General features: G+C 36.7%; 1 pseudogene; it reads left to right on the top strand.

Annotated features, from left to right (window-relative positions):
• The first annotated feature begins 1,537 nt into the window (after positions 1-1,537).
• The window catches only part of LOC107591596 (calcium-binding mitochondrial carrier protein Aralar2-like), a 34,619-nt pseudogene continuing 10,278 nt past the window's right edge, over positions 1,538-25,878 (top strand).

Raw genomic sequence — 25,878 nt, 5'->3', positions numbered from 1 at the left:
TTTGTTTATAAGTAGTTCTATTTTTAAACCTCAGTTTAGACAACTGAAAATAGGGGAATTTTGCCCCAAGATGTCCGTTTACCCTTTCAGTCTTTTTCTTCAAAGATGTGTTTGCCCCAAGAGAGGCAGAAGGTGACCCTGGCCAAGATGTGTCAAAGGTCTTCAGGTTTGGCAAAATAATCCAACCACTGGGAAGTCGAAGCACAGAGAAGTTTTCTTCTTTGAATATGTTCTATTAGTATATATAGCATATACTATTATATATATATATATATATATATAATGTTTTTATAGAAATCAGTGTAAAACTGTTTGGTTATTAACATTCTTCAAAATGTCTGGAATGATGTAAGGGGGAGTACATGATTATAGAATTTCCATTTTAAGGTGAACTATCCCTTTAATATAACAATGCATGTATATTAAGTTAAACATTGCAACTAATATTACACTTTACACTCTCAGAAATGCAAACAGAATGTTAACAGAATGCATCACTATATAGCCTATATATATATATATATATCTGAATAAAGAATAGAGCAGGTGCCAAGGATATTTGGGGGAAGAGAATTTTTCCCTATGAGGTCCATTTGAGTAATGGAGAAAGCCTGCTGTGAAAAATACTGTGGTTCCTACTGGTTCTCCAAGAATCCCAGAAGCCACCAGAAAAACACTTTGAAATATTTTGAGCTCAAAATGCATTTTATTTCTGAAGTCCATCCCCCGTCAGGGACCTTTTCCTCCTTTAAATTGTCGTTGTTGTTTTTTATACCAAGGAAAATGATAACTGTTCCTTCTTTGCTCAGTCGACGGTTGAATAAAAAAGCTTATGAAGATAGAATGGGGAAGACTTGTTACATTTCTAAGGCGAAATAAATGTTTAAGTATTTACGTTCTTCAGTTTTTCTTAATTTGGAATTTGTGTTAACGTCATCCAGCTCTCAATTTATTTTATTTAATATATTCTTTGTTTGTCTGTTTCTATACTTACACCTTATTAAAATTCAAAAGAGTGTACATCATATAGTTCGTTTGATTTAATCATTAGATTGCATGACACCAGTTCTTCGCCATTGCTGCAGTTGTGCTCTTAACATGGCTTCATTCCACATCATGAGCACATCCTGTTTAACTCTAGAGATAAAGAACCTGGCTTTGTTTACTGGCTTTTTGTTTAAGTCAAAGATAAACAAAAAGAAATGAATGGTATTTCATAGACGGCCTAAAATGATACCCACGCTGGATGTTTTGTTTGAAATACTTCGATTAGAGATAGGAAATAAATACCCAGAATGTTTATTTTCTTGTGAAATGTTAGCGCATATCACACAGGATAATGACACATATTATAACATTTGCTCAAACCAAACCAATGGCTTCACCCCTGATATTGTGATAACTAACTAATACGAATAACATGCTTAAAAAAATACAACTGATATTTTAGACAGTATTTGAACATATTTATGATGGCGACATGACAGTCCTACAACAGCCGCTTCTGTGCCGCACGTGATCTCCATGGAAACGTCATCAAGCTCGAGAAGTGTTGTGCGCGAGCTGAGCATGGCAGCGAAGGTAAGCGCTATTCTCGCACAGGAACAGCTAGGCTTTCTGTAGATGAAGGGAGCTCAGAGTTAGTTTGATCGTGAAACATCCGTATATATCCAGAAAACGTCATTGCAGCATACTGGAGAAACGCGGGGGAGATTAACTGATAACCTTCAGTACATAGTAGCCGGTGTGATAGAGCTAGTTAGTTAGCCTGCTAATGTCCTGGGTGAATGTTAGCGTCTCTCAATGACATTGAGACATAAGAGCACTCCAGAGAGCTCGGATGAAGCATCAAACTCCTGCAGACAGGCTGTCCAGCATCTGCTTGAGTGCTTGAATGGGTGTCATGGGGTTTATAGGATGCTAAACATTCTTGAAGTGAGCTGAAGTTGAGCTCGACATTACAAGTGCTTGCCTGGGTTCCTTAGATATAAGATGCTTTTAATAATAATACCAATAATTAACTGTGATATGATCATCATTACCACTGGAATGTAATTGTAAAAAAAAAAACTTTATTCTAAAATAATGTTCAAACAGAGCACAAGGCCTAATGTATATATATGTAAGATGCTTTTAATAATAATACCAATAATTAACTGTGATATGATCATCATTACCACTGGAATGTAATTGTAAAAAAAAAAAACTTTATTCTAAAATAATGTTCAAACAGAGCACAAGGCCTAATGTATATATATATGTATATGTATGTTGATTCATTATGAATGTAGATCATAGTGTGTTTGTCTCTACAGGTAATGATAAAGAGGGCTGATCCAGCAGAGCTCAAGTCCATTTTTTTGAAGGTACGTCACTGCTTATCTCCCTTGAAACTAAAGTCTGGAAATGAAGGAACGGGAGCCGTAGTCCAACATCTAAGCACTGGTGTCAATGACGTATACCTCTATCTGATGTAACTATTTAATAAATTTCTCATTACAGAAAGAAAACCTGAGGATTAATTTAAAAATGCATCGAGCACTGTGTGGAACTCATAGTAAGTTCACATGAATATACGAAGTGGAGTTCCTTAAAAGCACAAGAAAAAACTTTGCACGAATAACGTATTTTAAGTAGCATCTTAAATGAATCTAACAGCAATGATCAGCAAACTAACACATGCTTAATTCATATTCCTTTCAATAATCAACCTTTTTCTTTCCTTCTGATATCTGCTTTTAAGTGTAGAAAGTACCTTCTGTATGATTGTAAAATGTTTTGCTCATGTTGTCTTTAACTATGAAGATAATGTTTCTTTGATTATATTGTCCTGGGCTTTTAATACTAAAATATATATGACTACCATTTTGATGCAATATGTGATTTTAACTGAGATGTATTTTGCCATACTAATAATCTTCTTGAAATACTGCATTGTACAATCACTGTATTAAGTGACTGTTTCAATGACTGCTTTGAGTTTGCTGTTTTTTTGTATAAAATACATATTTTATGTAAATCAGATTGCTGATATTTTGTTTACAAACACTTAATGAAGTATTGTATTCACAATATCTATTCTGTACTGCAGTGGAATCAACATTATATATATATATATGATATTAACCCAGGTTTTCTTTCCATTCACAGTATGCCAGTGTGGAGAAGAATGGAGAGTACTACATGTCCCCAGAGGACTTTGCGTCCAGGTTCCTTCATGCACAAACAGACATAAAGCTTTCTAAGGAGGCCACTGTTTTACTGGCAGGTGTTGTGGACCAGACCAAAGATGGGTTAGTATTTATTTCTATTGCTGCTTTAAAATTTTTATGTTCCACTTGAACCTTTAGTAGGTAATAGTTTGGAAACAAATCAAACGGTGCTTCCAAACACAAAATAAAAATGCCCCCTAAATAATACTGTTGAATTTTCAGTTTTTAAATGACAATGACCAACACACAGCGTGAATTTGTGTTTTTCATTAATAATTCACGACTTGTGTAAATTACAGTTTATAGTTCATTTGATTCATAAACAAAGCCTTTGCTGTGAAATGGATGTGGTTTATGCTGTGGGATCTTCCGCTTTTAATCCTGCATTAGGATGAAGGGTCAGGCATCTTAACACGCCACACTTTGTTCAGGTGCTGCTCTATTCAGGCAGCATGGCTCAACCCCTTTTTGCATTAATATGTATGCTTTTAATGATACATAATGATGGCCAATGATACACAAGCGTAAGTCCAAAATGATTGTGCGTTACTATGGCAACCAGCCATGCTGCGTTCTGCGCCGAGTGCATGTGGTCATGCGGCACACATTATTAGGGCTGCCATAGACCGGGAGAGGTACACACGCACTGTAATTGCCTGTGCCATTCAGCTCTCATGCTTTGTGCGACTTTGAGGATGGATAAATTGCTGCATCTCAGCTATTAACGGATAACTATTAGGGAATCATGGCTTGAGCTCTCTTTCTCAACATAATTTTTTATTTATTTGTAAGGCTTTGAGTAAAAAAAATAAGAGGATTGTTTGATTTAATCAACATTATGGAAAAATATTCATAGAGGGTATGTTGGTAAGCATTGTCTTTTCGGTTTGTCTTTGGATTTATCATGTTTTTTTGCACAATGCATGTAGGTTCCTGAGCTAGTTAAATAAAGATCTGGTTGTATATAGATTTCTGTGGTTTGGTCGTAGTGGCGGCTGTGGTCAGGACCTTCATGCCGTCAGAACTGTGGAATTTTGCAAATGAAGAAACGTTCATTTTGAGGCCTTCGGCCCAGAATTATGATTTCCTTGGATTTTTGTTTTTATATAAATTTATGTACAAATGAAGCTCGTTCTAATATTGAAATGTATTCAGAATCATAAAATTTCAAGAGCTAAAAGCTCTTATCCATCTCTAGTTAAATCTGTTTGTGTGGGTGCTGATGTTTTTGCTGAACACGATATGTTTTACAACCGAGGTAGGTTTTCATCTGATTGAGATGATTCACAGGTTATCTGTTTCATGAGATGGATACAAACAGCATGATGCATTTTCTACCTCCTCCTGAGCTGGAATAAATCAAGTGATATGGTGACATCCATCAGGCACTGAATCACTTCTCCTTTATTCACTCAGCCCTGTTTGAGCGGCATCCTGCCAACGGTTCTGAATCATTCATTCAACACATGTAGACTTCCCTGCTGATTCAAAGATCTGCCAGACATTCTCTCCTTCTCTCGCTCTATCTTTTCTCCCCTCTCCATTTTTGATGGAAAAACTCCTCAAGTGTGAAACACTGTAGGCTCTTGGGGGTTAAAACTTTGTAAAGAGCGCATGCTGAGAAAATGGCAGTCCGTGCCCATGTGGTTTCAGGCTGGTCTGAGGTATGCACTCAGGGAACGCTAAACCAGCCTGCGTCCCTCCGCATCCACGCTTGTCAGTGACAATGACAGAGCCAGAGCTTATTGAAGGTGCTCTCTCTTCACCCGTCACGGATAAAAGCTACTACGCTAAACCACTGAAATAATAAGTCTGTAAATAGTGTTTCTGCTAAGGACAGTGTTTACCAGCACCTTTCTGTTTTAGAAACAACACAATTTAAAGGTGCATGGCACCCACTGGGAGATAAAGGGAAATGCTTTGTACAACATGTATATGCCTGTTGTGATTAGCATAACACATTGAAAATTGACAGCATCATAATATTACAATTCTATGAAAAATAAAGAACAAATGTATTGATTTATATAGGATGTCTCTCTCCTGAGTTTTGATGATTGCGACATAAGATCAAGAATTTAAAGGTTTTTGAAACGTTTCTTTTAAGCCCACGAAGTCTGCATTTATTTAATAAAAAATACAGTAAAAACTGTAATATTGTGAAATATTATTACAATTTAAAATAACAGTTTTCTATATTAATATATTTTAAAATGAAATTTATTCCTGTGATGGCAAAGCTGAATTTTCAGCAACCATTATCCCAAGATTTGGTGCTTTCTTATTATTATCAGTGTTTAAAACAGTTGTGCTGCTTAATATTTTTGTGGAAAATGTGATGCATTTTTTCAGGATTTTGTTTTTGAAGAATAGAAAGTTAAACTGAACATTTATTTGGAAAAACTCTTTTGTAAGATTATAAATGTCTTTACTGTCACTTTTGATCAATTTAATGTGTCCTTGCTAAATAAAAGTACTTATTTCTTAAAAAACAAACAAACTACTGACTACTGACCCCAAACTGAATGGTGGTGTATTTTATAAGATTTTCCAGTTTTTGTGTGTTTAGAAAAACAAAGTTCCACATGAACTGCCCATATTATTAAACCATTTCAGTATCATATTTGAGAAAAGTTTTTGCATTCCCCATGTTACCCTTCTGGTTCTGTGCCATTTTAGTTGATGGTTGGAAGATGTTTTGCATTGGCCTTATTACTCGAGCTTCAGTTTAGTTTGTTTTTCATGGCGACGGCATCTTAGTGTGTCTGTTTATCAGCGTAATTGTTCTCTAGTAGTCAAGGAACTGCTAATCAACCATCATAAGCCTCATGTCTGGAATGGCACTGGGGAAACTACACGCACAACTCATTTTTGTGTATGTTGATAGGAGGGTATTTAATGCAGATACGCTCCCAAAATCAATTACAGTGACCATCAAGCTGATCTGATATGAAAGCAATACCATCTGGTGATTAGAAGTCCATCGTTTCTTTCCAATGGTTTCTCGTGTTGGTAATGCATTTTAATCACTTGCTGAGTTTTGGTAAACTTTTTTTTTTTGTAAAAGCAGCAGCATCTGTATCATTTCTCATTGCTTTTTGTTTTTAATCATCAATGCCTGGGCCCAGCGGATCGCCTTTGTAGCTCTCCACCCACTCTGAAACAGCAGGCTCCTGTTCTACTGTCAGCTTAGTTAATAAAACAATTACTCTTGACTCCACAATGTGGCTGATTTGGCATGCTGGAAGCGCACAAATTCTCAGTTCCTTTAAATTTCATCAGTAACAAAATTAATTAGAGTGGCCACGAAAATGTAATCATTGCTCCCTGGAAATTGAAATAAATTAGAGATGCATGCATTGGGACTGCTCGTTAGCAGTGACCTCGAGTAATTGCTGTATCCATTTGTGAAATTCATAATGGAGTTGAGGCAACTTTGAACTGTGCTTAAATAAAGACTAGATTGCATGGTCCCCAGGGTTTCCTATGAATGCTGAAATTGCTTATTTGATGAGGTAGATACATGTGTGTTTGTGTGCATGTTTATGTGTTTTCTGATGTTTGGCAAATGTCATGCTCTCCATTATGATTAAAAACTTTTAGTCATTTGCAGAAGTAGAGCCGTTCCCCTTTTATTAATATCAATTTAAAAAAATCTTTCTGCTGGTTTACTTGATTATTTTCTGAACAATAGCACCCATTCATCCTCAGTGTAAAGTGAGCACACATATAGGAACTAATTAAATAATCTTAAAATTGTTATATTTAATAATAGTGTCAAATATAAGAAGGCTTCCTATCTGTTTCTCAAAATGTGCGCTAGCAGTCAAAAGTTTGGGCACACCTAATCAATAGCAAGCCTTTTTCCTTTACTATATCTGGTTCAACTCCTACATTAAAAAACAACTAAATTAATATTTTAGTTTTGTAAAGAAATTCATACGGAGGTGCAATATCTGTTGCATTCATATCATTGTTATATAAATATATTTATATAAAAAATACATACATACAATACATATTTTTTAACTATATATATTTTAGTTTATATATTCATTTATTTTGAACATTTTTAGTATAAGCCTATACATGAAGTTTTTTAAGACCATAAAAAAACACTGTGTCTCCTTTTGACTGGTAGTGTATGTGTATTCTAGCAATTCCTGAGCATTTCCTTACTGTACTGCAGCATGACTTGTTGGTTCTCTTGTAATCACGTTATTTACGGAGTTCCCATCCTGGGGGCTTTATATGAACTGGTCCCATTTTCAGTAAGGTAATGACATTTGACAGTCAAATTGGAAGCACTTCAATCAAGATTGGGATCATTGAATAGCCTGTTATGTCAAATTGTTTTGTCATTCACTTAATCTCTGGGCCTAGAATCGAAGCTGGACTGTGTGTTTAGATGTTTTGTACATCATAATTTTAGGCTGATAATTACAGTTGAACAAATCACTCAAGTGTCAAGTGTTCACAATGAAAATATGTGCTACCTTTTTTTGTTTGGCGATGAGAAGCTGTAATCAGTGAGTGATACCCTCTCATCATTCAATAATGCAATGCCATGCTGGTGAAGTGAAGTGTCCACAATATGTAGGCTGTAAGTCTGTTTGTCTCCAGGTTGATCTCCTTCCAGGAGTTTCTGGCTTTTGAGGCAGTGCTGTGTGCTCCGGATGCTCTCTTCATGGTTGCCTTCCAGCTCTTCGACAAAGCTGGAAACGGAATTGCCACTTTTGGTAAGTGTACAACACTCTTCATAAAACAGAGTTTCAGCTCAAAATTCTGATTGTATGATTTACCTTTGAATCGGTTGTAAAATGTTCATAAAAGTTCACCTGTGATCGCACACTTTCTGTGTAAATGGGCCTAGTTGCTGTGCTGTTTGGCAACATCAAACAGGCTACAGTTACGAGAATTAACTATATTACTTGGCAGAAAAGCTGCTTAATAGTACATGTAAATGTTTTTTGAACATTGGAGTCTTGTATTAATCTAAAGTTGCCATGATTTATAAAGGTCAAATATATATTTTATTTAGTCACTCAAAGCCTTGCTAGTCACTTCACTTTCTGTAAAAACAACCCTGTTTTGTTGAGCTTTTTTTTGGTTTTGTTTAGTGGTTTGGTTTGGTTTGTTAATTTTTATTACATGAATATCCTTGTTTTGGCCTAAACTGTATTTATATCAGCTGAATGTCTAAATCAGTGAGGTTATCGAGTATAATTCCAAGGCACCTTATGTTCAGTCACCGGCCTCAAAACAAAGGGCTAGTGCTAAGTAGTCTAATCTGAATGCTTGCTTAGACCGACAGATTCCTGTCACTTAAAGTACTACAGGATCAGTAAAGGTAAAACTCTTAATCGGGTTTATTCATCCACTGCCAGAGATCTTCAAAAGGCAGATCGATTTCAAACAGTCGCTATAGTGGACATCAGTATAACCTTCCGCTTTACATTCATTGTGGTTATTTGATTCCAGATAAGAATAAGAACCAAGGATAGTAATGCACAAATAAGATGAGAAGTTGCTTTTGCAGTTATATTCATGTTGCAAAAGAACTTGGCACAGGAAGAATGCATGTGTGTATCTCATGCGTTAAATTTCCCTAATTGATTTAAATAGTCTAATTTGCCTTTTGTAGGTGAGACCTGTCAGATCAGCTCATTTCAAATGCACTACCCAAAGTGCCTAGGCAGAGAGAAAGAGACTTTCATCAATCTGTTTTAGTCAATAGGGAATAAGATCAGATAATACATACACATGTGCATATTTCGTATTGAAATGACTCGGTTATTTAGAAGTGATGTTTCTGTGCCGTTCAAAGGTCTCTTGTTGTTCATGTCGTCAGTAGTATGTCTGGGTTGAGCTGTAATGAGAACGTATAGGCAGTAGTTGTCTCATACACCTGCTTTTCTACTGCTGCAATCACGTCAACATAAATAGCAAATAACTTCTGACTAAGATTATGGTCTTGTCAAAATCACTTTATTGTGATGCACTACAGAGGGTAGGAAAATGAAATGCCGCTCTGTGTTAAAGCAAACAGGAGACTCCCATTTATAACCCTCTTAATGTCATTAAAAGCATTAAAGGTCTCTTGCTGTTACATTAAACAGTCTTTTTTCGCCATTTAATAAACCCTGTCATTGCAAGTCATATTATGAAGGGGTATTTTTTAATGGTTTGGAAAATTTAGGTTTTAATTAATGAATGACTAGGGTATTTTTTTCCCCTTTTTCTCCCCCCTTCAACTTCAATTAGGAGAATTAGAGGTATTAAACTTGCAGGCTGCCATGCGACTCCAAAGCGATATAAAGAAAGAAGGACAGAGAAGTGTTGACAGGTTCATAAACACTGATAAAATAAAGGTCTGGAGTAGCTCCACAGTGGAACTCTGTTGTAATGCAATATAAAAAGCATCTGCTAAATGACTGCTTACTGATATATATATATATATATATATATTGCCATAAATGGGAAAAACCTGTTGGACCTGCAGTGCTCCATGAGAAATGCTTGTCGGAAAAACCGCCAACCCCATTTTTCTTTGCTTTTATTGTCATCTTCATTGCAAAGACTTATTTTGTTTCCCACTTCTGTTTAGCCTTTTATTTTCTAATGTAATGATTTATTATTAATTATATCATCAGCATATGAGTTAATGGTTGAATTGAAAAATGAACTTAAATGTCAAAATATCTTTTTTTTTTTTTTTTGATGAATGCCACAGGTTTGTGTAAAACCTGTTGATCTTGTTCTCCAGCATGATTTGAGATGATCCAAGAGCAAGAACATCTGTATTTCGGTATAAAGAGTCAAGTTCAGTGTCTTAAATTTACATGTTTAGTGACCTACAAATAGTGCCAAATCTTAAACCTTTCTTGTTTTTTATTAGTATTTTTTCAAAATGTTTTATGTATATTTTCATCATTAAAATCTAACAATGCATAGTTTTGTAACTCAATCCTCAACAATGACATTTCTGACGCAAGGCTTATCTCTGATTTCAGAGGATGTGAAACAAGTTTTCGGTCAGACCACTATTCACCAGCACATCCCTTTTAACTGGAACTCGGAATTTGTTCAGCTTCACTTTGGCGCTGAGAGGAAGAAACACCTTAACTATGGGGAGTTCACTCAGTTTCTGCTGGTGGGTATGACTACTGTCTAATCTCCCTCTGATCCACTTGCACCCCACCTTTCCCGCCACGTACTCCCAAACACGTTCACTTTCATACTATCCCTGTCGCATATGTTCCTTTACCGCCGCAGAGCTCAGATCGATGTAATGTCTTGTTTGGTATATTTTGTGCCTGGTCTCGCCTAGATTGACACACAGTTCTGGGCACCGTTTCCCGCAGCACAACGAGGCATATTGACCTAGTTAGTCATTAATGAAACACTGGAGTTATATTCCTATGCCTGCATTTGTTTCTCATTAGGTGACGTAACCTCAGTGCAGTCTAGCGATTCCCCTAAAACAGGTAAAGGTTTTCTCCTACAAGAAGAATAGCAGTATTCCTTTTGTATTTGTGATGGTGTGTAAGACATTTTCCAATATAACGTCTAGACCTGAGAGTGGGCAGAGGGAGTGTGAGGGGTCGGCTGTGCCAAGTTCGCATCTACACTCACTATATCTGAATGAGCTTTTTATATTAAACTTAACTGGGTCCAGATGGGTTTTTGGGGAACTGCGAGAAACACGCCGATATTGTGTTTGTGGCCAAGACGGGATTGATTTTGTTTTTGGAACTTGAAAACGAAGAAAAAGCACATTTCCTGTTTCATTTATTTCATTTTCTTTGAATTGGCAACTTTTTTTATGGTTGTTTGGAGTGATTTGAAAATCCGGTCGGTGTTAACTGTTAGATTTTATCCACTACAGCACTGATACAATATCACGCAGCACTGTAAAAATGAACCAGCAGCTTCACGTATGAGAAAAAAAGTTGCAGATTCAGATTTACTCTCAATGAAATCCACAAATTCTCTGAATTATTTTCCTTTCCTTTATGAATGGATGCTTTCCAACACTGACTTCATGTCAATATGACCACCTACAAATATGACATGTCGGAAATCTGGCTCTGCTGTCAGAAATGGTATTACTGACATAGCCAAAGGTCTTAACATCCTGCAATTTCTTTAACCTGAACATTGATGATGAGATCTTTAAGACTTCTCAGATATTTTTTAGCGGCTGTTTCGCTGTTTTAATGCCAGCGCTTGAATTGCAATAATTGACCCAAACAGAGGTGGCTCCTCAAATGTTGTTATTTGAATCCAAAGACAATTAAAGGCACAATAAATGCCATGGTGGTTTCAATATTGGCTTTCGTAGGTTCAGTTCTTCTCCTCTCTAAATAAAAAGCATGCTTTTGAAATACTCAGTTGCAGTAATTTAAGGTTTTTAAGAAGCTAACTAAACTGTAAGGTTTAGATCCACAATTATAAAGCAATTCCACATGCTTGTGGCTGGAGCAGCACAATGCAAGACAGGAAAAATCTGTAGCCAGATAATATTTTGCTCTAACTCTGCCCTTGTTTTATTTATTTACACTGCTACTGGCATTTCCTCCTTGTTTAAAACATTGTTTGTGTGTTTTTGAAAGGCACAGGAGCATGTACAGTATAAGATGTAAAGTCAAATTCTTTGTTGCAGCATTTGCTTTAATGTGATTTGCAAATATTCAAATAAGTATATTGATGTGAAAAATAGGTTAATAATAGTGAAATTACCAGCAACAATCTGTAACTGTATTATTGCTGTATTTTTATTAGGACAGTGACATTTCTATAATATCAGAAATAGGTTAGCATGGAGTCTGACATTCAAAGCTTTGACATTTTCTCTAACAGTGTTTTGTGAGCAGACGTTTCTTCTATACGAAGGCGCGTCTATTCGCACAACAGACCTATATTTCTAGGATTTTGGAGCGGTAGCTCAATTATGCGGGAAGAAAGAAAAACAACTCTCTTTAAAAGCCTGAGATGTGTAAGAGCGTCATTCTCATCTCCTGATGTGATATTGCAGCCGTTTCAAATGAGTTGCGCAATCAACAAAATGAGAGTTCCCTCTCCAAATGTCTTTCTAGCATATGTCTCCAAGCAAATAAATTAATTGGAAATAATAAACACATAAAATAGTTATTTAATTGAAACATCATGGGCGACATGTTGTATGGACTGATACTTTTAGAAATAAAAATATTTTTACAAATATTTTTTTAACTTTTTAAATAATACCTATATATATTATTATTATTATTATTATTATTATATATAATCTTTTTTATTAAAAAAAAAAAAAGATTTTATTTAAATTTTTGATTGGCTTGTCTTTTTTGCCGTGTAATTCTTTTTTTAGCCCATGTAATAACATAAATAATATTGTAAATAAAATAGCATTTATGATTAAGTAAAATAAATAGTATTATAATTGATAAATATAAATCTTTATTATGGATTAGACTAAACATTATGACATATTTTGATTTAGATCGATGCACAGGGTTCCTTTAATCATTACATTTATTATATTTACTTATAGTCTTTATATTTCATATTTATATATCATCTGGAGCTGCTTTTACCATTCAAAGATTGATTTACATTGACATTTTTTGCATAATTAAGGATAATTTCTTAATTTTGCACATGCATAAAATCACAAGCATGTAATATATCCTTCTTTTTTTTTTTTGCAATACAAATCACTCCAATTCAGCATAGTGTAAACTACCAGCATGCACAGACTGATTGACATGAATTGTGTTGCAGGAGATGCAGCTTGAACATGCCAGACAGGCTTTTATGCAAAGAGACAAGGCCAAGACCGGCACCATCACTGCTCTGGACTTCAGGGACATCATGGTGACCATCAGACCCCACATGCTCACACAATTTGTGGAGGAATGCTTAGTTGCAGTGAGTTTGTTTATTTTTATTTATGTTTTAGCTATTTCAGCCAGTGGTTGTATTGTATGACAGTTTTGTGATAGACTTTTGTTTCACGTAAACCACTGGGAGATATTTATTTGCTAGGTGTATATGTGTAAGCAGTCTGTTTTATACACACTCAGTGAAGTCTGTCATTTTCTCCACGGTTTGTGCCTCACAAACCTTGGGATTCTAGGAGATGTTTGTAAACACACAATTTTGAGGCTATTAGAAATAAATTAAAGACAATACGCTCGTCAGACCCAGTCTATACACTCAATCCTCTAATTTAGATGCCTTGCAAAACAAGACAGGAGGTGTAAACATTTTATCCCATCTACAAAAAGGTTTATACTTTTTGTGGGCAGGTATATGCAGGGATTTTACAAATGACATCCTGGTTAAGGAAACTTCAGAGCAGGTATGATTTTTGTGGCTTCAGGTAGACAGCACCATTTCTGCAAAGCACACAGCGCCATCTAGTGAGAGACAATCTGCGCTCGCTTTTCTTTCCCAGCCCTTCTTAAGCCTGAAGAAAACTATACAAGCACTATTTTAGCCAAACTACACTTCGTTTTGTCTCTAAAAAAATCATCAAATACATTCTCTAAATGTTACATTTCATAAATACTTAATATTGCAGTTTAAATGAAATTGGTCTCTGGCTAGTTTTCTTTTTCTTTTGCTATCAGAGTGGCAAAGGGAGTTTTTACACCAAGCATTCTGTCAGATGCTATTTAAAGATTTACCTCATGTTAGTTTTCCACTTTATATGGCCCTCTTCTCATAAAACAGCTTAATTAAAAATGGCCCTCAAGCTTCAATCCCTCTGAAATTACCAGTGTGCCTCTCTGTGAAACACATGTATTTATTTAGCGCTCTGTGGGGTGGAAGTGCTAAAGATGTCGCCGCACTGTAGCTTGATTAATGTTTGGAACTCCATAGAATTCTCAGCTATTTATCACCTCTGTCCCTCATAAAAGGATGTCTTCGTTCAAATGTCTGCCAATTTTGCAGGCGGCCGGTGGAAGTACGTCACATCAGGTCAGCTTTTCCTACTTTAATGGCTTCAACTCTCTGCTAAACAACATGGAGCTCATTAGGAAGATCTACACCACCCTGGCAGGCAACCGCAAAGATGTGGAAGTTACTAAAGGTTAGTAGGGTTTTTTTTAAGCTTGTTTTGACTTTGTCCTGTCTCCCCTGATTAAGCTGACTTTATGTGCCCCAAAAACACAAAAAATTACCCACGCTGCATTGCTGGAGATATCAGAGTTAGCTTTTCATGTGTATGTGTTTGTTGGGGCAATATAATTATTTGTATTATATAATATGTGTAATTTAGTACACAGATACTGTGTGTGTGTGTGTGTGTGTGTGTGTGTGTGTGTGTATATATATATATATATATATATATATATAAGTCATAGTATTTAGACATTGTATTTACATTTTTTGTTACTCGTCAAATTCTTATTCATTTTTTGAGCAATTATATGTCTTACATATGTTGTTGTGCACATATGTAATGTGTATAATTTTATATAAATAAATACGTAATTGTACTATTTAAATAGTACAGTACATCTTACTCGCATTCTTTCAATTTTTTGAAAAAAAATGTTTTTGTTACTCTGTTTGTTTTACAATTTTTACATATTTCTTACATATGTTGTTGTGGACTTAAATATATATTTATAAAATATGTGTTAAATAATACATCTTGCTCTAAACCATTTAATTTTCTGAAAAAAAAAAGTTTACAATCTTTCACAATTCTTACATATGTTGTTATGCACTTAAATGTTTTTTTCTTTTAAATAGATTGCTGATTTTTTTTTCTCACTCAAACTTTTCTAATTATTATCGTTTTAATTTTAATTATTTATATATATATTTAACAACTTGTAATATTACATAATACATAGTGTATAATACAAGTGTAATATTACTGTTGTGATAAGTCACGTTGAGCTCATTAAAGGATGATAAATAACTTTAAAAAACCTGTCAATAGCCCATCAAGGAGGACTTTTAAAACAAAGCCCCCAAAACCTTAAAAAACCCTTGGTCTGTGTCTCCTTGGCCAACTGGTGACCTGTGAAACAGCCCTCATAGTCTGGCTGCAATGGAGCTCTGCGTCTTGGACACACACTCTTGCTGTACACACCCAGCCTGCGATGCTATCAGCCCTGTGGAGACCGGGGCCAGGGGTGGGGAGGCTACATTTACCGCTGCTGTTCCCACAGAGGCTGTAGGCCGCCGTCGGGCTCCGCTGGGACCTGTGCGTGCGAATTTCCATGTCTACTTCTCTTGTTGACCCACAGCTGATTGGTTCCGTATGTTTTGAGCGGTACGCCGAAGCATAGTTTCGTCATTGCAACAGCCATTGTTTGCCACCTGGGGAAAATAGGGAACACATCACCCCGCACAAAGGCCGCAGATAGAAAAAAGAGCTTGCAAATGTATAAAAACATTTAATGTGGATCATCTTACTGCTTTTCTGCCCATTCTAAAGCAGAAATTAATCTCACTTATTTCATTGCTTTCGATCACGACCGCATGATTTCAGAATTACTTTTCCGCTCTGATACTTGAAAGTCCATTTAAAAGTTTTGTAGAATCAAATATGATTTTAGATACTGTGTGTGTGTGTGTGTGTGTGTGTGTGTGTGTGTGTATATATATATATATATATATATATATATAAGTCATAGTATTTAGACATTGTATTTACATTTTTTGTTACTCGTCAAATTCTTATTCATTTTTTGAGCAATTATATGTCTTACATATGTTGTTGTGCACATATGTAATGTGTGTAATTTTATATAAATAAATACGTAATTGTACTATTTAAATAGTACAGTACATCTTACTCGCATTCTTTCAATTTTTTGAAAAAAAATGTTTTTGTTACTCTGTTTGTTTTACAATTTTTACATATTTCTTACATATGTTGTTGTGGACTTAAATATATATTTATAAAATATGTGTTAAATAATACATCTTGCTCTAAACCATTTAATTTTCTGAAAAAAAAAAGTTTACAATCTTTCACAATTCTTACATATGTTGTTATGCACTTAAATGTTTTTTTCTTTTAAATAGATTGCTGATTTTTTTTTCTCACTCAAACTTTTCTAATTATTATCGTTTTAATTTTAATTATTTATATATATATTTAACAACTTGTAATATTACATAATACATAGTGTATAATACAAGTGTAATATTACTGTTGTGATAAGTCACGTTGAGCTCATTAAAGGATGATAAATAACTTTAAAAAACCTGTCAATAGCCCATCAAGGAGGACTTTTAAAACAAAGCCCCCAATACCTTAAAAAACCCTTGGTCTGTGTCTCCTTGGCCAACTGGTGACCTGTGAAACAGCTCTCATAGTCTGGCTGCAATGGAGCTCTGCGTCTTGGACACACACTCTTGCTGTACACACCCAGCCTGCGATGCTATCAGCCCTGTGGAGACCGGGGCCAGGGGTGGGGAGGCTACATTTACCGCTGCTGTTCCCACAGAGGCTGTAGGCCGCCATCGGGCTCCGCTGGGACCTGTGCGTGCGAATTTCCATGTCTACTTCTCTTGTTGACCCACAGCTGATTGGTTCCGTATGTTTTGAGCGGTACGCCGAAGCATAGTTTCGTCATTGCAACAGCCATTGTTTGCCACCTGGGGAAAATAGGGAACACATCACCCCACACAAAGGCCGCAGATAGAAAAAAGAGCTTGCAAATGTATAAAAACATTTAATGTGGATCATCTTACTGCTTTTCTGCCCATTCTAAAGCAGAAATTAATCTCACTTATTTCATTGCTTTCGATCACGACCGCATGATTTCAGAATTACTTTTCCGCTCTGATACTTGAAAGTCCATTTAAAAGTTTTGTAGAATCAAATATGATTTTTGGCAGGCCGAATGCTCTTGGCGGCATGTTCCTCACACTTTATCAGTAGCCGGTGTTTGTTTTTGGAGGGAGCTGAAGAGACAGATGCCCTGCGTGTTCTTTGATTGGAGCGTTCTTCACACTTCACAGCGTGTTTAAGGCTGGGGTAAGCTGAGCTAGCCTTGATTCAATAGGGCTCTGTGTAAGAACACTTGCTGCCTTTTTCAGGCTAGTCACTCTATACCAGTGCAGTGGGAATCCCACTGTTTACCGGCCTGTGTTCATTCTGCTCATTACCACTCTGCACTTAACCTACACAACCACCTGATATCCAATACAAGCCCAGACTCAACGATTTGCTAAATATTTGAATTAATTATTTACTACATGATCAGGTAGGGATGCGTTCATGTAAAACACAGTTCATTAATAGAACAGCGAGCAATACAGTGACACTGAAATGTATTTGGACAGCTTAAACATTGTAATACTCTGTGCACAAAACTGCTTTTTATTTATTTTTTATTTTTAAGAAATTAATACTTTTATTCAACAAGAATGCATTAAATTGATTAAAAGTGACAGTAAAGACTTTCACATTGCTATAAAAATTTCGTCAAATGGAGCAAATGGTGATCAGGAGTTGGTTTTTGGACATTATTATTTCTTTGCAATGTGATACTGTAATTACCCACCTCACTTTGAGTAAAGATTTTGGAGGTTGCTATTTGTGTTACTTGTATACCACGTTTCCTCCAACATCTTTGAGATGTTGTGCTCTGAAAAGGCAGAAAAAAGGAATCCGTTTAACTGTTTAATTATGTCTGCCCATGTTTTTGCTTTTTACAGACGTGTTGGTTTATTTGACATTGAGATGATTGCACCTCTGGAGGAGGGAGCTCTTCCTTACAATCTTGCTGAGATTCAAAGACAGGTAACTCTCAGAACCTCAGTGTATAAACTTGTCTTAAAAGATTATAGTGATCGGAATAAACTGGGCCTTGGTCCACTAACTTTTGGGACACTATGACTCAGTTATGAGGTTGTGCATTAAAACCATTATGCCATTGTGCTACTTCATTGTAATTGGTAAAAAGTGCAGTGCCATTTTATAATATTCACTTTTCCTGCATTTTTAAAAGACAAACAGATAATACATGCATAATGACATTCAGTCATGAACCAAATGCAATAAATCAAAGCCACAAAATGCACTATAAAAATGATATGTTGAACACCCCCCCAACACAGTTCATCCCACACCCTTAACCCTTCAGTGAGTCTGGGAGGAGGGGGTGCACAGTGGCTGTCTGGGCAGTTACCTTGAGGTTCCTGACAGGTGGTCTTGGGTAGGCAGGGCGACTGTATCTCCAGTGTGGAATGCAGCATGGGACGCATGGATGGTTCTGGCTGGCCTTATTTCTTGTGCTCTCTCTAATTGTGGGTCTACGGCCGTGGCTGGGGCACTGATTGAACCCACTTGATTGTGGTTTCTGCTTGTCTCAACTAACACTGATAAAAGTAGCATTTCTAATTATCTAGAGATTTTGGATCAAACTAAATTATTTTATGATGTTGTAAAATCCGAATAAAATTATGTCAGTTTTTAGTCAAAAGTTTTAACATACGCATAATATATGTTTTAACATATAACATAATTTCTTCTATTTTCCATGTTCATTTTAGAATAATAGTAAATTCATGTTGCTTTTGATAACAGCTTTTTTATTTATAAGTTATATTTTATTTATAAGCTATATATTCTATTCTATATTTTGTCTTATATTAAAATGTTCTATTTTTAATCATTCTAATATGCTGATTTGGTGTTCAAGAAACATTTCTTATTATTATCAGTGTTGAAAAATGTAGTGATTATATTATATTTATTAAATTATATCTTTTTATTTTCTCTCTCCACAGCAGTCTGGTGGGGATGCATCTCGCTCGGTTCTGCTTCAGGCCGCTGAGTCGGCATACAGGTTCACTCTGGGCTCCGTGGCTGGAGGTGAGTCAGTCACAGATCATTGTGCACCACTCCTTTACCTGAGCCTGCACCAGCAGCAGCCCCTCCTCCACACGAGAGATAGCAGGACTGGACAAAAAGAAAAACAAAGCTTGCCCTATTGCCTTCATAGGGGGCTATTTCTCTAGTTTAATGAGGTTATGCACCATGGGAACCTCCTGGGTAGATTCTTTTGTACCTGTCAGTGATCAGAGGTGTGTGTGTTGGACTGTGTGTATGTAAGGAGGTGGTGCTTGGCCTTGTGTTTGGCTCCAGTCTGGCTCTCGGAGGAGACAAGGTAATAAGGAGGTAGTGCAGGGCGACTCACTCTTTAATTAAGCCTGTCGCTGCTGTATCCCCTTTGAGTCCACCCCAAAGTTGTCAGATAAGAATTGACTGATGTGTTCTTCCAAAATATCCTGACTTTCTTCCCGTTCGTTCTTTTTTGTTGTTGTTTCATCAGCCAGCGTATCTATTTTAAAGGAATAGTTCACTCAAAAATGAACATTTGCTGAAAATGTACTCCCTCTCAGGGTATCCAAGATATAACGCTTGTTTCTTCATCGGAAGAGATTTGGAGAAATTTAGCATTACATTACCAATGGATCCTCTGCAGTGAACAGGTGCCCTCAAAATGAGAGTCCAAACAGCTGATAAAAACATTACAGTAGTCCAGTAATTGATCATGTAAATGTAATCATGTAATTGTAAATGAAACAAGTCCCATCATTAAAGCGTTTTAACTTTAAACCATTGCTTCTGGCCAAAATACCTGCCCTTAATATATTAATAATAAAAATGATCCATAATAATGTTTCTCCCAGTGAAAACTCCTGTTTCCTGTTGTCCTCTTACATCATCATATTTGTTTAGAACTGTTTTGGACCGTTTTCGCTTGTATATGGTGCCATTCACTGCAGAGGATTCATTGGTGAGCAAGTGATGTAATGCTTAATGTCTCCAAAACTGTTCTGATGAAGAAACAAACTTATCTACATCTTGGTTGGCCTGAGAGTGAATACATTTCAGATGAACTATTGAACTAATTAACTATTCCTTGAACAGTCGTACTATTCCATATCGTACATAGTTTGAAACTAATTTCCTCTCATGACAGCCGTGGGTGCCACTGCCGTGTACCCCGTCGACCTGGTGAAGACCCGCATGCAGAACCAACGTTCTTCAGGTTCCTTCGTGGACGAGCTGATGTACAAGAACAGCATTGACTGTTTCAAGAAGGTCGTACGCTACGAGGGCTTCTTTGGCCTCTACAGAGGTCAGTGGTTTTGTGGAGCCAGGCCATCAGGGACGCACCAACAAAAAGAGTTTTCATGAAAGCCAGGGGCAGGTCATCTTCCCTCTGACCTTACCTGCTTTGAAGAGATTAAGTCTACCTTTGCTGCTCGAGGGGACAATGTGCAGAGCATGAAAGGGCACATACCAGCACAGGAACTTAACAATGAAGAACATGAATGCTCTATATGAATGGCGCTCAGATAATGAGTATCTGCTCTGCTTTTAGAGCTGGAACATGAGTTTTTAAAGCATTCTGAGGTCACAGATTCAAATTGTGATTGCAAGGTGCAATTGCCATGCGACCTCCATTGAGAACACTAACTACTGGTATTTGTCAATCATAAAGCTGACAAAAGAGAGGCTGAGATCTTCATCACCTGTGCAGAATTGTAACGGGGATGGTACAGAAAGTCTGTGCTCGTTTTAGCAGAGCATATCAGTGCTTTATGACAGAGAGCACTATATTTGAAGTGAGCACTAAGTGCTTTTTTTTTTTTACATATGGATAGTTTCGTTTTTAAACAAGGAAGTGAGCAGTCCAGGCTTTTAGCAAATGCATAAAAATATACTTTAAAGACCAACACAATGTTTAGTGTACATTTAGTACAGAAGTATCCTTCTCATTCTAGCTTAATGTGAAATGGCAGATTTTTGAGCCACATGATTTTGAATGCATCTTTAATTAGGTTAAACAATTATTGTAGCTAAAAATAATTTTATTTTATTTGAAATAATCTTTAGCATATTTTTTTCAGCTTTTCCTATCAGATCCCTTAATGCAGGACAGTATTAAACATACTTACTATTATTCGAGACACAAATTTGCTCAGGCAAAGTCACGCTGATTGTTTATTGACAAAGTAGATGCTCAGAAATTGGTAAAGACAGCAGCCGATGATGTCACTATCCTGGCAAACACAAAACAAGCAGCAGCATGCATGAACAATAACTGTTTATGGGGAATTGCAATGGATGATTAAGTTTAAAAAATATTATTTTCTAATTCATCTGCTTGTATATAAATACAAATGCACTCCGTAGGCCATGCATGCAGGAGATTTTTGTGTTTGTATTCTTCTAACTGTGTGGCCTATTTACACTTGTATACTATGCCCACATTACTGCGCTTGTTTGTTACTGCCCCCAGCAGTGGGACATCACTTTTAAATCAGATTATTTAGTTTTGTTTTTGTCTAAGCCAGAAATCTGCATTGTAATTGAGGGCTGTGTAAACTTTGGTTAAGGAAAAAGAGTTTGTAGTACTGTTAAGTTTCCAATATTTAAACACTCCACATCAATAGTGTTCATTAGTGTGTAGATGATATGGAATTGGAGGCAGCACGGCAGCTTTTATATTGAGGAAAGTCGTGCTTCCCTCACCCCTGTCTTTTTTAATCAACTTGTTTTCTAATTATAGGCCTTGTACCGCAGCTTCTGGGCGTGGCTCCCGAGAAAGCCATAAAGCTTACAGTAAGTGCTCTGCCTTCACCACATCAGCGTGGCCTCTTAAAACCAAAGCCCTTAACTCCTCAGAAATACACCCCTCTGTTTCTCCCGCCGCCTGCTTCAGTGCCCCGCCTTAGCCCCTTGAAAAAGAAGTGAATTTGTTTTCTGTTTGATCCCCTGTCAAAGCGGCATACATTCTTGCATTCTTGATTTGGGCATCAGCAGGCTCACTTATACTTTATATCCCACAATTGTGGTTTTTAATCTCACAATCATGGCTTTGTATCTCACAGTATGGCTTCATTGTGTCACATTTACAGCTTTATATCACAAATGCTATTTATTTTTCTTAGAATTATGCATTTATATTTTACACTTACCATATCTCACAATTGTGGCTTTTTATCCAAAATTCTAACTTGTTCTCAAAATTTTGACTTTTTAATTCTCAGAATTTCCACTTTATATGTCAACATTTCAACTTAATATATCTCAAAATTGCAACTTAATATATACCAGAATTGACTTTATACGTCACAATTGCCACTTTATATTCCAAAATTTCAACTTTAAATCTAACTGCAACTAGACTTGATATCTCACCGTTGACTTCCTCAAAGTTGCAATTTCATATTTTATTTTTCACAATTGTGACTTTATCTCACGGTTGTTACTTTATATCTCAAAATTGCAACTTTATATCTAAAAATTGTGAATTTATATTGCACAGTTGCAATTTTATATATTACAATTGTGATTTCTTGTAATTGTGACTTGATATCTCACAGTTGTTTTTTATTTTTACTCTGAGGCACAAACAGGCTTCTATAGGAAAATCTAAGAATGCACAAAAAGCCATGTCTTATTCATTGACCACCTGCAATCCAGTTTAAACAGGCACCACTGATAGTGCAGACTGCTATAGCTGTGCCCATTTAAATGAAGTCACCTGCAATCCAGTTTAAACAGGCACCACTGATAGTGCAGACTGCTATAGCTGTGCCCATTTAAATGAAGTCACCTGCAATCCAGTTTAAACAGGCACCACTGATAGTGCAGACTGCTATAGCTGTGCCCATTTAAATGAAGTCACCTGCAATCCAGTTTAAACAGGCACCACTGATAGTGCAGACTGCTATAGCTGTGCCCATTTAAATGAAGTCACCTGCAATCCAATTTAAACAGGCACCACTGATAGTGCAGACTGCTATAGCTGTGCCCATTTAAATGAAGTCACCTGCAATCCAATTTAAACAGCCACCACTGATAGTGCAGACTGCTATAGCTGTGCCCATTTAAATTAAGTCACTTTTGCACATTTTCTTAAGTGAATTTGGTGCTAAAACATTCCCAGTACAATATAAAAGATGAATTCTGGAAAAACATTTTTTGCAGAAATGCAGTTTCTGCAGTTCTCTTCCTCCAAGAAACTATAGATATCTGATGCTACATTGTTTTTTCCACAGGTGAATGACTTTGTGAGAGGAAAGACTATGAAAAAAGACGGCAGCGTTCCTATACCTGCTGAAATCTTGGCTGGCGGATGTGTGAGTAGCTTTATGCTTTGATATGCAAACATATAACCATACATAACGCAGTAACCGTACACTGACAATAAGGAGTTTAGTTTTGAATGTCAGTGGGCTTTGAGGTCTAAGCCTTGGCCTGAGGGAACACTTCTCTCCTTTTGTGAGGTGACTGAAAAGACACTTCAGCCCCATCACTGTTTAAAAACATGTATAAAGCAGTTCTCCTCTGTCATCTCACCTCTAAATCATAGTCTGCCGCCTCACGGCTGCTGATTCTCAACCTGCCCTTCACAAGCATGAACAGGGGATCGCTTACCCTTTTCATTAGAAGCGTAAAGGTGAAACTGACATTATTAATACATTGTTTACATGTGTTAGTTCATTCTTGTCTGATCTGTGTGAAAGCGAATGCCTTCAGTTCAGATTTCAGAGAGCAGTAGCCTTCCTGTTTGTGTCGTACCTGAGACCTGTCAAAACCAGTCCCTGCTTCTTCATGTCTGCCCTGACCTAGGATGCTGAAAGACCCTCTTTCATATGACAGTCATCACTAAAACATTTCTACACGTGTGGGTTTCTATTTAAAAGTGTCACAGACTCTTAGATGATTGCGAGTCTCAATTATACCGACATGAGTGCATTTAACCCACGAGATCTCTGCTCTGAGATTTGAAAAGAGTTGGCTACGGAAACATCAGGTTGGTTGCAGATGAAGTCAGCTGAGAAAGGGAGCTTGTGCCACGGAGATGTTTTTCCTCTTCTGATTTCTCTGACAGCTCCTTTCATCTCAGCCAGAATCCCCGGTGTTTGGCCTGGCAGGATCTGCTCCCTTTCTCACGCCTGTACACACGCCGCTCGCTCAAAGCCGTGCTTATTGACACTGCAGCCACAGCAAATCAAATCTATTTATTTGGTTTGAGAGGGAAAAGACTAGACTGCTGATTTACACACCGTGAATGTTCCTGTCTGAGGGAGGAGAGTAAAAATCATAGAAAATGAGAGAGGGGAAAAGCAAGAGATTGTGAGTGTTGTGGAACTGCGGTGATTAAAATTTCAAGCTCCTCTCTTCTCACATTGCAACCTCTGAATTAGGCCCTTGACAGTTGCCAAGAGTTGATCATTTGGTAAGAACAGCACGCTTCGCTGGCCGTGGAGTTGGCCGGATTCTTATCTGGTTGTTGCTGGCCTTCATTTGAGGGCTGGGTTACTCAAAATACTCGCTTAGCCAACGTAAAGTGCCGTAGAGAGCGGGGGAAAACCGTGGCGTGCATACAGTGACGCTTTGTTCGTTTGCAGTGCTAGTTTTAAAGCTATGTAATTTAGCTTGTCCGTTGTTTCTCAGCATTCGTGAAGGTTTGTTAGTCTGTTGCGAAACTTTTTTTTTATTGCAGTGCCCCCATTTCTACATAAACGCTTGTGTAATCCCGTTTAAGTGTGTGGAATGTGAGCGAGTATTGATGAAGGGAAGCTAATATTTGTGTCTGGCGCTGAACTATTGTTTTTAGAAGGCTGCAGTGTTTTGTGTTTGTGATGCTTATGTGCTTGGTGTGTGTAAGTATTTGTCTTCAGTTGCGCTCATCTTGCCAGTAAAGTGTGTATTAGACCCCCCCACCTCAGACACGCACACATGCTCTCAGTGCCTCTGGGGATTACCTTGCCTTGTAATTACCACCGAATTATCGAGCCGACGCTGGCTCACTCTTCACTCAAATCGCATTTCTTGCAGTCACGTTGCAGCGCATGCTTCCCGCTCTTTAAACTGCCTCTCCGCCAGAGGTGATTGATCTGTTGTCTCCTAACCGATGTTCTTGTTTGCTTTTTGGTTGTTCTCTTTGTGTAACTTTTTAAATATCCAATTAGTACCCAATTAATGCGGCTAATAGCCTGGCCCTCTCCTTAGTGCATTATTCCTTGCCAAAACAAGGGGAAAAAAGATTGCTTTTGGCCCTGATGCCATAATTAACCATAAAAGATTACTTTCCACATAAATAAGTGGCATTTTCCATGAATAGGGTACAAAATAGGATGCGAAACTCGTAACTACTTTAAAAAAATAATTGGTCAATGAAAGGAAGTGCTTAACCTTAAAAAAATGTTGATTTGTGACTTGTGTAATTCTTCTAGCAATAAAATTAATAAAAAATTAAATGGACAACTTTTGCTTTTGAGAACTATTTCCCATAATTAAACACAAAATTTTTCCTACATAATTTGAGTATCGGTTTAAGAGTGAGCTTTATGCAATCAACACTACAATTTGTTAAAAAATTTATAATATGAGATGTGATTATTTATCAATTTAATCTGCTTGCCAGAAAAGATACAAATAATGTTACCATTTGGGTGTCACAAATTAAAGGAATATTATATAAATGTTTTAATGGGTGATTTTTTTTCTGTCACAGGGTTTTGTGCAAGTTGTGGTACTCCGCTAAACATTAAATTGTTATTTTATGAAATTCAAACTGTTTTTCATGACCATGAATTGAATGTATTTTCATTCAGTTATGAAAATGAATTTGTTTTCAAAGATTTTAATAGATTCAAT

The sequence above is a fragment of the Sinocyclocheilus grahami genome, unplaced genomic scaffold (assembly GCF_001515645.1).
Source record: "Sinocyclocheilus grahami isolate Dianchi unplaced genomic scaffold, SAMN03320097.WGS_v1.1 scaffold144.1, whole genome shotgun sequence".
Lineage (NCBI taxonomy): Eukaryota > Metazoa > Chordata > Actinopteri > Cypriniformes > Cyprinidae > Sinocyclocheilus > Sinocyclocheilus grahami.
This window is presented reverse-complemented; position numbering and strand designations above follow the sequence as displayed.